Genomic DNA, 12921 nt, shown 5'->3' with positions numbered 1-12921 from the left:
GAGGCGGGGAAGGGGGCGTGGCTTCCGGCGAAGGGGCGGAGCTGGCCCTGCGGGGACAGCGGAAGCGGGAGCGCCCCGCCGGGGAGAGCGCCCCCGGGCGGCCGGGCTGGGCCCGGGGCCCTCCCGGTCGGTGCGGCGGGGCCCGGGGCCGCTCTCGACCACCTCCTGGCCCTTCCCAGGGCACACGCGGCCCGGGAGGCGCTCACCGCATGGAGCAGGAGGGCTGGGGGCGCAGGGCCTGCAGGCCCAGCTGACTCCCCCAGCCCCTGCGGCAAGGCCGGCTCTCCCCTCACCACCCGGTCCAAGGTACGGCGGGACGTGAAGGGTGAACGATGAGGATGTGTTCTGGCTGGATGATCCCTGAGCTTCCGGCTCCCTCACAGCCGGAGCTGCCGGTCAATGCTCTCGGTCCCTCAGGCGCTGGACACACGGGTGCCTCGGTGCTGGAGAAGGCACCGGCCCCACATCACGGCCCTGAGCACAAGGCCTGGCCGGGCCGGGCAGCGGTCGGGGCTGCTCTTTCAGTGCCAGACCCTTCACAGCAAACCCAGAGAAGGATTTGGACTCCCCGGTTCCCGCTGTCCCGTAACTTCTGACAGCGTCCGGGCTTTCCAACACTGCCCAGCTGGAAGGAAAACCAGCCAGGCAGCTCAGTGGACACGGATGGCAGTAGCCAACAAGGGGGAGCACCAGGAGAGCTAAGAAAGAGTTACATGTTTGTTCCATTCAAGTGTTGGGGGGCTTGGGACAGATGTTCTCAGCTCGTGTGTCCCTCCCTCAGCCCGGTGCAGGCGTGGGGCACCCCCCAGGAGGCTGACCCCTTTCCTTTCCATCAGCTGGGCTTTAGCACCCGGAGAGGAACCACATTAACTAGTTGCTGAAGACCCAAAAAGCTTTGGCCAGCGCAGGAGCTGGTCAGGAGCGCCACCATCTTGTACACCTCTCACCACCCTCATCTCTGATGTCGTCGGACAACTTCTATCACAAGGCAGCAGCATCACAGCCCGCTCCTACCACAGGACACCCTGGGCAGCGTGCCCTGTCCTGCAGCTCCCGCACGGAGCACACAGCACCAGTGCTTTGCCAATTCTTAGACAACTCCTCACGTCCCTGTTCCTTTTCAAGGAATGGGAACCCAGCACAGTACCCGAGAGGAGCAAGCAGCCTTCCCCACCTCCTGCTCCTCCTTCCAGAGAGACGCGCTAGCAGGACCCAGACATAATTCCCATCCTCCTTTTCTTCCCTCTGTATAAAAGCAACTTTCACACCTCTCTCCACACCAAGCTTTCTCCAGCCTCTTCAACCCTGCTAAGAGCAGGGGAAGTTTGCCCTCTCTGGTACACCCAGTAACCAAACCACCTCCAACAACCGAAGCACCTCTAGACACAGCGATAAGCGGCAGCAGAGTGTGGAGTTCGCTGCCGTTTCTCCCGCTGTGGTTTCACATCCGTTTCCCATACATCCCACCCCCCTCCGTCGGGGCCGTTTGCAGCAGCAGTTCCAGGCGCTGCTTTTCACCCGTGTGAAGCCAAAGAGCTCATTTACGAACAGTAGCTTGAAAAACTGTAATACTTGCCTTTTTTCCAGCAGCTTCCTAGTGAGGATCTCGAGGCTTTCTGTAAACTGGAATTAGTTAAACCTCAGAGGCCCTCCTCATATTTGGCGTTACAGCTCTTTTGCAGCTGGAAGAAAATATTTCAGCTTGGTTACGTGTCTCGCCTGGAGCCATGCTGTGAATCACTGGCAGGAAGAGGAACACAACTCAAAAGCTCTTTAACTGCCAGCTCTGGCCATCGGACACTTCTCTTTCCTCCAGCTTTGCAGTTATTTAACTCAGCACACATTTAACATGAACCTTTTCCCATTACAGCAGCAAACGCTAAAATTTGGGTCTCATTTAACAGCTTCATGCCTTCACTGAGAAACAGTACATGGAGACGAGGAGGAAGGATGTAAAACATGAGCTCTCTGTCGAGCCCCCTGGTTGTCCTCGCCTGCTCTGCCACATCGCGCACCCTCTGATGGTGTCAGCCAACCGGGGCACATCTCCATTGGGGGTCCTGGGTGGCCGGTATGGTGGACACTAGGTCTCAGCAGACTTGTTTGGGCCGTGCTGGGCCACACGGGTCTCTGATGGGGTACAAAGATCAGCCCATTCTCATTTAAATTCTGTCTTAGTGGCAGACAGAAACGGAGGCAGGCTGTGAGCAGGAGCAGATGTGGGCAGGCTGGCCTTGCGTGATCCCACCCATCAGGCTCTCGACAACATTTCCAAACGCTTCCTTTGGAGAGATGGGGGTCAGTAGAAGGTTCCCAATGCACTTTTATTTAGAACAAGTGTGTACCTATCTCTTCTTGTGTGTATATTGATTTCAGTCTCTGGTGCGTTTTATTATTTTAGGGGTGAACATCTCATTATCCTTTCATTTTGCTGGGATAAACTACAAAAAAGAATAATCTGTGTTCTTAGAAATCACTCTCCATTCCCCTTTTCTACACCTATTCCATTTTGACAATATTTTAGAAGAGAGATGCATAGAATTAGACAGATTCCTCCAGGTATTTTGCTAGGCCCTTTGTCTTAATCCTGACTTCTGTCATGGGGAATTTCCATGGATACTACAAGCAAATTTTCATGAAGTTATGGAAGAAAAACTTCTGAAGGTTGTAGCCTATGAGCTCTTCCTTTTGCTATTGAAGCACTGAACAGCAGATTAGAATTCTGCACCTCTGATTATCAATTATTTAGCGAGATACTAAGATGGTTTTTATTTAACAAATTGTGATGGAGCTTTCATTTCTTCCTTTCAGATGTCACATCACCTCTGGTAGCTACTGTGAATGATAAGCAGACATCCAGACTCCCCTCCCCAAGGCCAGCAATCACATTTGTACATCACTTTGATTTTCTGTGAATAAAAGAATCACTTAACGAGTCTGGAGGGATGCATTATTCATCTTGAGCTCCCCTGAAAAATCATCTTAAACTGAGATAAAAAATCTCAGTTTAAATCTCAATAGTTCCAGTAGTTTGGAACTAGAGTGCGCAACTTTGACTCATGACCAAACAGGTCTGGTCAAATTCCTCCCGTGATGGCAGGCAGGGGCCAGTGCTCAGAAAGGATCTCTGTTCTGCTCAAATCAGTAGTGATGCTTCTCACAGATGTTTGTGTTCAATCCAGAGGGCAGTATCTCCCTTTACCTGGGCTGTGAATATTGGTACCTCCTACCGCAGTGTATCACATACATATGAAGAACAGGGCTATACACAACTTTGCCTGGTGGAAAACTTATTTTATAGGGACACACTGAAATAATCTCTTAATTTCTCCTCCTGGGGTATGCCTTCAACTTTCATCATCTTAGCAGTGATCGTGTACTTCCTTCTTCATCCTGAGGATGATGTGACATTGTCTTTGAGCTACAGAGGAATACACATCTACTAACTAGGCTTTTCTGTCTTTTTTCCCAGCCTCCTCTCTTGTACATGAAGTCTAAATTAAGTTTAGATTTTTTTCTTGCTGAAAACATGAGAGATTTTACCCAGAGAGTGTTTTTCCGTTTTCCATCCAGACAGAAACAAGAAGGGAAGCACAAACACGCTACGCTCTGTCTCTCGGGCTTGCAAACTGCGCTTGCAAACTGCGCTGGGTTTAATGCGGTCTTGTCAACAACCTCATTCTCTACAGCGAGTGACACTTCAGCCTGTCATCCAGCATTTCTAATGAGGGATCCCCTAACAGGCTGCAGGGATTTCAACAGGATTTTAAGAGCCTTACACAACTGCAGTCTAACCAGAGAGGAGCTGACGTTCCACAAAGCAAAGCAGCCCAGCGGTAATGACACCAACAGAGCTTTCATGTCAATGGTGGTTCTTTAGTTTTACAAGAGCGACTGCAGAAGGAACAACAAGCATGAACATTTGTCCCAGCCTTAATTGCTAGCTTCAAAACCAGAAAATGAATTTCTTATAGCCATGTCGTACTCCTGTTTTTAATGACGTGTAAAAAGTGCTTTTAAAAACCTCTCTGGCAGCTGTGTAAAGAATTACATTACAATGACAACTCCAAATTTAAAGTTGAAAAATATTTTTGTTTTAAGATTTTCATCTCCTTCCTGCGAAAAAACTGTCTTGAAAAAATACTTTGCGAGCAAAGGGCCACTAAAGTCATTAAGGGACTGGAGCATCTCTCCTATGAGGAGAGGCTGAAAGAGCTGGGACTGTTAAGACTTGAGAAGGCTCAGGGAGATCTTACCAATGTATATAAATATGTAAAGGGAGGGTGCTAACAGGACGGAGCCAGGTTATTGTCAGTGATACCCAGTGACAGGACAAGGGGCAATGGGCACAAATTGAAACACAAGAGGTTCCTTCTGAACGTCAACACACAGGTTTTTACTGTGAGAATGTCCAAGCGCTGGCACAGGTTGCCCAGGAAAATTGTGGAGTCTTCATCCTTGGAGATCTTCAAAAGCCACCTGGACATGGTCCTGGAATATCAGCTCCAGGTGGCCCTGCTGGAGCAGGGGGGTTGGAAAGAGCCTCCAGAGGTCCCTTCCCACTGCAACCAGTGTGTATTTCTAAACTGGAGACCTCCATACAAGATACCTGCGCTCTTTAGGGATGAGACCGGTAACAACAGTGAGACTTGAACGAGCTACTTGCCATCTAGCTGCATGAGCTGGGACTGGCGTCAACTCAATTAGTTTTAGGTAGATCATGGATGTAGGTTAAGGTGCAGCTGCGCTGGTTCCAGCTCAGTCACAAAGGTCCCTCCAGGCCTATTCCTATTTTAGGCTAAGGCAAACCATGCCTCAGTTTCATCTCTGCCTTTCTACATTAGGAATCTAGACAACTAACTCAGGCACAGATATCTAAGGAAAATGGAGAGACTTTCACCCATTTTGGTGACTGCTGGAAAAAAATCTACCTGGGGTGCAGGTCACGGAATGGAGAGACTTTCACCCATTTTGGTGACCGCTGGAAAAAAAAATCTAACTGGGGTGCAGGTCACAGCTCAGAATCGCTGGGTTTTGTTGCAGTCTCAATAGAAAAAGCTGGAAAAGGGTAAGGACTGAGATACAGTTCAGAGGAAAGAGAGAGGAGCAGTGGTGGACAAATGTGTAATGGGTTGTCACAAGTATTTTGTGACACTTGAGTGCAAAACAGCCTAGGCATAAGGGACCAATTGAGCAGAAAGCATGTAAACTGCTAAAGCACATTTTCTGCTGAAAATTGGCAGCTCTTCTGACCAGGCTATTTTTTAGAAACTGCTACTCTCATCTGTGAAGTCAGAAATTGAGTTGAGGTGAATCTCCAAATAACAAAATGATATTTTGGCTTAACTTTGCGTATTTTGTCCTGGCTTTTGCAGGTAAATCAATTTCCCAAGATTTTAGACGTTTATGAGGCAGTTCTGAGATGTAACTGATCCTTGTTGCCATTTAGGGATCAGCTTAGCCATGTCTGAGCTAACCTTATAGAGTCCCTCTGAAGTTTTGAGAGGGCAGGAGGGTCTTCAGCCCTGGGATATGGCCTTATTAAGCATATTGAAATGACAGAGGTACACAGAGGCAGTAGTTAACTCAGAGCCATCCACACGTGACATCCAGTTTGCTCCCCCTTGCCCCAAGCACATCCCCTATGTTTTTCTCTGTTCACTCCAGTACCAGCAAAAGCCCTGTTCTTGTGAAGAAATGCAACATTCTGCAGAGGCTGGGGAGGGCCAGTCCCACAGAGACTTGTGCTAAAACTCAGAAGCCTAAAAGCAAGCCTTTTTCCCTGTTTAACTATGAAACCTTTGCTCCTTCCACATGAGAAGGGAAGTCTTATGTCTCTGCAGTATTTGCTCCTGCACCTTTTGCCTCTTATCCAAAAAAAAACAAACCAAAACAAAAAAAAACCAAAACCAAAAAAAAACCCCAAAGAACATAAAAGGATTGCATTAAGTCCATCACTGGGTAAAGACATTTTTTTCCAGATACATATGGCCCTTTCCTGAGTTACTCAAGCTAAAATATTCTTAAAAAAAAAAACCTTAGCATGAAATGGAGAGATTAAGTCCCAGGTTTATGCCTTGCTTTTTCTTAGGGAGGTTTTTATGTGACTGTACATTAATCTGAGAAAAGTTGCCTGGAACAAAGGCTCCTGTTGGTCCGAGTGATCAATTTCAAATTGAAGAGTCAATTGAAGAGTCTAGCGAGACTCTGTACAATCCCCACATTTCAATATGAACAATTTTAGAGGAAAACTTGCAGAAATTGCCATTCTGAGCTGCAAAAGCTTTGAATTCACAAACATTCCAGTGTGTCAGGGACAGTTCTCTGGCAAATTTGAGTGTTATTTTCCAGGAATAAGTGATCAAGTGAGCTGATGTGAGTCAGTCACTGCTGTACAAGACAGGCAAGATTTACCATGAATTCAGACCAGCTCAGAACCATTAGCACTAAGCTGACACTGGTGGGTCCATTGAGGTGGAGGAAAGGCTGCTGATTTCTAGCACCAGCACCTTGGGGAAAGATGATCCAGATTTGGAGGACTGACTGGGGCTGGAAAGAGATTCTGTTTCACATAGCATTTGGTATTACCTCCTCATTTAGCCTTAGCCAAGTAACAATCCATCTTTCTTGGGCACAAGGCAACGCATCAAAATCAGGATTACAACAAAGGCAGCATATGCTCCTAAATCATCAGTTCAGGGTCTCACTGCAATTTAAAATCAAGTCATCTGACAAAAGGATTATCTCCATGGCTGGAGAAATAAAGCACAATATCCTGGGTAGGAAGACAGGCTCCCTTGACTTTCAATCTTTGTCACCTAAGTGCTGTCAGAAGACAAACGTGGTGGAAACCAGTCCACAAACACGTAACACAGCCACCACTTTTTCTCACTTGCCTTTTTCCAACGGCTAACGAATGAATGCACATGACTCGCAAGAATTGGGTCCGAGCCATATTTCTGAAGGCAGAAAGACTGCATAAAGACAGCTCCAGTATGAAGTAGAAAAAGACCTTTGTGGCAAACTGAATTTAGCAACGTCACCGGGAGCTTCTGACTCAGAGCCCCATTCTGCCCAGCTGCGCGCTCAAACCACCACCAACCCCCCCACATACCTGCCAAACCAGCACGATTCAGCCCACTTGGAGCTCTGCCACGAGCAGCTGGACAGAAAACGACTGATGCAGCCGTAGAGCAACATCTAATAAAGAAATTCCCTTTATTTCAGGGTTGTAATTAAGCCATACTTTGTCACACTGCTACTGGCTGAGGCAGGAAGGCTACTGACGAGTTGTACCAGTAGAAACAGCAGAAGGGATGAGGTTGTTATTCCACTTCAGACCAGTCCACGTTGGCTTGAGTCAACCTCAGACCAGTTTAACCTAGCTTTTTGGTTGCCTGCTTCTACTGCCCGGCAGGTATCCTGGATAAAAGGGCTGCTTGCATCACTCAGATGCAGAGGAGGGTGCTCTCTCTCTAGCCTTTAGCAGGAAGGTGTTGCACAGGCTGCAGTTTTCCAGGGGCTCTGGGTGCAAGGGAGGGGGCCACTGCCCCAACAACAAGAAGTGCAAGACTCCACTGCCAAATGTGCCACCTCTGAGCAGCTTCTCAGGCCTGCTGCTCCCACTGTCCCAGCAGACAAGTTAGTGTGGTTTTCATCGTACAGGGACACAAAACACCCCGTACGTGCAGTTAAAGCAAAAGATGTAAGTGCTTTTCAGGTTAGTGTCCACCTCCTGCAAGTCAGTGGGCCACTCAGTTTAACCAGTTCCCAGGTGGGCATCTTCGCTTGCTGAGCAGTTCAATGCTGATCTGACAGCGCCCTCCTCCGGCAGAAGGCACTAAAAGCAGCCTAGAAATCTGTCACTTGGAGCAGGGGACTTGAGCAACGGAGTATATTGTGCATTTTCTCTCATTTTTGCGTGTAGGTAGGGGGAGTCTCCAGGACAGTTCCCTGGCGGTACAGGACCACCCATCCAAATGCACTGAGTGCTCCTAAAGCTTCAGTTCTCACCCTGCCCGGTTGCAGCTGATTTGGGGTAAACCTTTCATCCAGTAGCAGGGCAAGGCCAGGACTTCTTTCCCCTTCCAGCTGTATAAGCACACACCAGGTGTCCTCCTGTGGTCCTTCTGTGATTTGGCTTCTCCAGAGTGCAGCAGCAGAGGGCAGGAAGGGAGCAGAGCAGAGGCACTGTCCTGCTCAGACGAGACTGGAGGTTCTTGTAGGTCACCGGCAGGTCTGTCCTTGCTGCTCAGCTACAGCATGTTTCACTCTGAGGGGGTATCCGCCAGTCCTTCCCTCCTGCACGTAAGAAAAATAGTGGATTTACTAAGCATTTAAAGGCAGGCTGAAATTACATATGAATATTGAGTCTCAGTAGGATGTCATCCCTGATGTCTTCCCCCCGCTGACAAGCCAGCCTGGGATACAAGCAGAGCGTTGCATGTGCTGGACGTTTGTGCCTCATGCAGATTTGTATCTGGAATGGGGCAGACAGTTTAAGGCCTTTTCTTCCAGTTCTTGAAACAAAAAACAGAAGGGGGGGGGGCACTTAACAGAAAACCACATTTTTAAAATACTAGTAAAAGGGTGGGAAAATTTAATTTATTTCAGGATCGAGTTGCATCAATATATTCTGTTCAGTTTACCCTCTAAAAATAGGAAGGGAAACTGGTTTTTATTTCACTTTCTCTCAGTATAATTCACTAGAGCTCTTCCAAATAGTTCTAAATTCAGAAAACAGGAGGAAAACAATCTGATTATCTTAAAGTGCACAAAAGAGTTAACGTCTTGCTGTACAATTAAAATCTTCTATTCCCTTTCTACTCTATATTCTAGTGTTTTAGAAAGCATAATTTCCTTATAGTAGAGTTATTGCTGGATCTTACTAAACATCTCTGAATTTTGTCTGTTCTGCTCCATTTAAATTTCAAAGTTCTGGATAAATTTGGTCTTTGAGCATGAACTGAACTTCACTGGACTTTCTTGCTGTCTGCTAGTCAAACTATAGACTTTTCTGACAGGGGTTTTTATTCAATGAAGTCTCTCTGCACATACCACATGGTAAAGTTACTTTCATTGCATTTTCTTGCCATAGCAGCTACTGTGCGCTTAAAGCCAACAGAATGCCATCTACAAGCTTAAAGCAAAGATGCTACATTGGTGTGAAAGAAGCTAAATAATTGTGAATTGAAATTCAAAGCAGCTTTCAACTGAGATACAAGTTAAAAGAATTGTGCAGAAAAATGAATGACTTGCAACAAAAAGAAAATCATAAGGAAATAGAAGAAAGGTTTTTAGAACTGCATGAGGAGCTGCTTGTGCCCTATTTGTGAGAGGAAGAAGGTGGGTCACACTAGGATTAAGGGATGAGCTTGTGAAAGTCACTGCTGTCTGGAGCTGTCATGCCCAAGAGCCAGCCAGAGTCCCTATGGGGCACAGACTTCTGGATACACATTCCTGGACAGGGATGTGAGAGAAACTTTCAGTTCAGGTAATAAATCACCTTCACGTGGGGGGACCGGGAAGATCCTGCACTTGGACAGGGATTACAGGACACAAAGATTTCTGATCACTTCGCTGTAACATTTTAAGGAGTGCTTGTTGTGCCTGGGGAGGCAGGGGATAAGCTTCAAGATCCAAGCTGTTCTTGGAATGGCTATGTTCCTCTGAACCTCAATGGTTTCTGTACCAGGGTTTCTCTTGGCGGGAACAGAGAGCTGCTTTCTCCTCCAGCAGTCCTGCAACAGAGCTGTCTGCTCCCCGGGCCAGGGAAGCCTGACTAATGCCTCTAGGAGGTGCCTACACCACGAGCAAACCTGTGCCAGTCTCATATGCTTCAACTGCATTGAGCAGGGGCTCGCAGGCTTAATTTCTCCAACCATGGCTAAGAACCTGTATTTGACTAGAGGCCAGCGACTTTTTGGAGCTTCTGATCCCTCCCTGCAAATCAGAGGCTTTGGATTTCCCTCTCCCTGAGGAAGGGCAGTTCCCTGTTCTGTGAAAATCCCCAGAAGTGCCGGAGTTCTCCCCCTCGTTAGGGCTATCACGATAGCAACACTGATCAACACAACACCCATCTGCAAGCCAGCGCCTGTGGAGAGCCACAAGTGGGTTAATTGCTACAGCAACGGGGAAGGAGGATGCTGAAGGACTGGCTTCCTGGGTGGCCAGTTCCTCTAGGACTTGAGACGGGTGACTTGCCCTTCAGGCTTCTTTACCTGTGAGACAGGTCAAAAACTGACTTCATCAACACCTGCACTTGGCCTAAATGCTTTGTAGACTGGGGAGAAAGGAAGAATGACGTCCTAAATGGAAGAAATAGATCTCCTTTTGGTTTGGACTCTGCTGTTTTTTCTTTTTTTTTTTTTTTAATACTGGCACCATTGGGAGAGTTCCCATTTGCTTAATTAGGCCACATGTGAGGAACCTAGGAAGACACCTAACATGCTTGGAGAGGGTTTGACCTGCTAATTTTCATCCTTTATGAATCTGAGCAGCCTGGGTTCAGATGAAAGTTTATGACATTAAGAGGAGCTGAATATCCAAATCAGCTTGTAAAGCCAAGTTGTTGGGGATTTGTGTTTGTTTTTTTTCTTTAAAAAAAAACACACACCACCATCATACAAATACACTTTTCCTGGGGTAGACAGATGTTTCAACCCTGCTCATCTTACAGCTCTAAAACAAAGAAAACATCGACATACTATCCTATTCCGTAGATAAGCAGGTCTGGAAACTGGGAATGGTACCTAGAAAAAAAACTTATAAAACCCAATTATGATACAATTAACTAACAGAAAGCATTTGAGCGGGTAAGATACAGAATGAGTTTTGCTGAATAATGTCCTGCTGTGGCATAAGAAGTAAGCTCTTCTAGTTTCCTAGCACAAAAACTACATTTACTCTTCAATCAAGTGTATAGCCTGAGTGAAAAATATAACCCATGTGACAATGATGACCAAACTGTTTCAGAATACATTCCTTTAATTCATAAATGACATCTCCACATGTCATGTAAGAAGAGTTATATTTCTCTACTTACCTTCCCATCCTTGAAGCTGGCACCTAGTGGGGTCCTGCTGTACCATGAAAGTCAGGATGAAGACTTTGTTTTGAACCATGACACACATAAGAGACAAAGATAACAGAATGTGGCAAGTTACCACTACAGACACCATCAAAGGGTGTGATTACAGAGCGTCAGACTGGGGATCCTCACAGCTGGTAGCAAAGCTTGTTGGCTACCATCTTCACAAAAATGAAAACTCTTGGTCCATTAAAAGCTATCTATTTACCAAACTGGAACAAAGCAGCTCCCAAAGCACTTTGATTAACATGATGCCCACTTGAACAGAGCTCACCTGAGAGAGCAGGACCTGGGGCCACAGACCCATCCAAAGAGCTCTCTGCCTTAGGCAAGGAGATACTGTTCTAGGAAAAGGAGCGATCAAAACACCCAACAGTCTTGTGTAAACAAAGGCCAGACTTCCCAATGGACCATGAAAGTAGTAATAGACCACAAGGATCTCTATCACACAGTAAGAATAAAAACAGAATTATGAAAAGAACCTAGGAATATCTGATTTGTGGTTATAGCCCCACCATGCTGGTGTCCAAACCACATAGGTAATTTCACTACTGACTTCAGACAAATGAACTTCTGTCTCAATGTTCCTGTAATGTCAGCGGTGGAGGCGCACCCATCAACCCACAGGACAAGCTATCATGGGGCTTCATGACACTGCCAACTGTCTGTCAAAAACCAGTACCAAGCTGTACACATTAAAAACATTTATCAGTTTATAACAAATGTTTGCTTGATTAAAAGTCAGCTTCCTTGCAACACTCCACAGAGCAAACTAGCCCCAGAGACAGGCTTACTGACAGGGGTTAAGCAGCTCCTTCCTCTATGGACAGCAGAGTAGTACATAAAAAGGTCAGTCTAAAGTTAGCTGTCCATGCAAATGCTGTCAAATGAGGAGGGAATGGGGATGGGAAGAGGCACCTATTAAGAGGATCACATACCGGGATTGGCACAGCACCCAATTTCCCTCAAGGGAACCCGGATTAGATTTGCTATCCCCAAATGCCAGCTAAAGGCTACAGTGCCTGTTGCACAAGGGAAGTTTGAGAGACAGGCAGAGGCTGACTGACATCAACCCCCTCCATACAGAAAGTGATGTCCGAGTCCCCCTAAAGCTGGCTCCACCTGTTCAACCTTCTCAGGTGGGCAAGGAGGGAAACAAGGCAAAAGATGATGTGGCATACAAACAAGGCACCGCATCAAGAACAGGGGCTCTGCATCCTGAGATGAGGACAGTCCTTCCCAGCAGGCAGAGCAGAGACATGCTCAGAAGATCCTGACAGCAAAACACAGCAGGCTTCTAGCTCTCTCCTGCGCTCCCTGCCAGCTCCCTCAGCTTCCTCCAGTTCTGCTCAGCTTTTGGCAGCAGCACAGCTTACCTGCTCGACTGGAAGAAACAGGGAACCAACTCCCAGCCCCAACAGGCACATCTGAAAGGCCTGCAGACAGACGGGGTAGCCTGACACCACAACCCCCACCACAGCCGCCTCCCCCTGGCCTAGCAACACCCGGACAGGGGGCCGCGCCGAGCAGCAAGGCTCCCCTACAGGCCACACACTACTAGACCCGAAGCGAGCCCCATAGTCTACCCAGCTCAAAGCCAAGCAGGGGCAGGGGGAACACCTCCACACAGTTCCCCTCTCTGCCTGAGAGGGGCCCAGGGCCGCCCCGCGGGCTCCCACCGGCGGCAGGCCCCGCTCTCACCGCGCAGGCGCAACAGCCCAACCCGCGCGGCGTAAATAGCACCCGGGCTTTTATAGGGCCCTTCCCGGCATCCCCTGCGCTCGGGCCGCCCCCCATTGGCTGTAGGGCGGGGCGCGAGGAGAAGGCCGGGG

General features: G+C 47.7%; 1 long non-coding RNA gene across 1 annotated transcript; it reads right to left on the bottom strand.

Moving 5' to 3' along the window:
• Positions 1-7199: 7199 nt before the first annotated feature.
• On the bottom strand, positions 7200-12808 carry LOC106898261. The gene is made up of 2 exons (XR_001413906.1): positions 11045-12808; positions 7200-8301 (listed from the first exon to the last, which is right to left on the bottom strand). It is a non-coding gene; the product is annotated as an uncharacterized LOC106898261 (long non-coding RNA).
• Positions 12809-12921: the final 113 nt, after the last annotated feature.

Source organism: Calidris pugnax, unplaced genomic scaffold, assembly GCF_001431845.1.
Source record: "Calidris pugnax isolate Ruff unplaced genomic scaffold, ASM143184v1 scaffold407, whole genome shotgun sequence".
NCBI classification, from domain to species: Eukaryota; Metazoa; Chordata; class Aves; order Charadriiformes; family Scolopacidae; genus Calidris; species Calidris pugnax.
Note: the sequence above shows the minus strand (reverse complement) of the source record. Positions and strands in the feature narration are given on the sequence as shown.